The sequence below is a fragment of the Mycetomoellerius zeteki genome, unplaced genomic scaffold, assembly GCF_001594055.1.
Source record: "Mycetomoellerius zeteki isolate Tzet28-1 unplaced genomic scaffold, Tzet1.0 scaffold148, whole genome shotgun sequence".
Lineage (NCBI taxonomy): Eukaryota > Metazoa > Arthropoda > Insecta > Hymenoptera > Formicidae > Mycetomoellerius > Mycetomoellerius zeteki.
The window spans coordinates 36,249-36,703 of NW_017256425.1; positions in this window are offsets into that span (position 1 = coordinate 36,249).

The following is a 455-nucleotide window of genomic DNA, read 5'->3' on the forward strand; positions in this document are numbered from 1 at the left end:
CAGCGGTGAGCGACGAGCGGTAGCCCAATGAGAGCCACGCTTTTGCGTGACATCATTAGTGAAGCATGGCTTTTATTGGGCTACCGCTCGCCGCTCACCGCTACGCCGCTCTGGTCTGTAGGCTCCTTAAGAGTACTAGATTTATCAGAGAGGCGCAATCGATGTTACGCATTCTGATTCGCTGTTGCAATCACATGACATGGTAACCATTTATAGTCCTAGTGACATATTTCTATTTCATTTTATTCTATATATTCTATCTCACTCTATCTCATTCTTGCTATTGAACAGTATCCATGCTGACCAAATTGTGATTACTGATATTATACAGAAAGCCTGATTACTTGTTCGTTAACAGTAGAGATATATGCTTCACAATTATCATTTTTTTCAATGGCTGCGTTCAGCAGACTCAACAGTTTTGCAACCGTTTTATGATTGTCTGCTGAGATAGG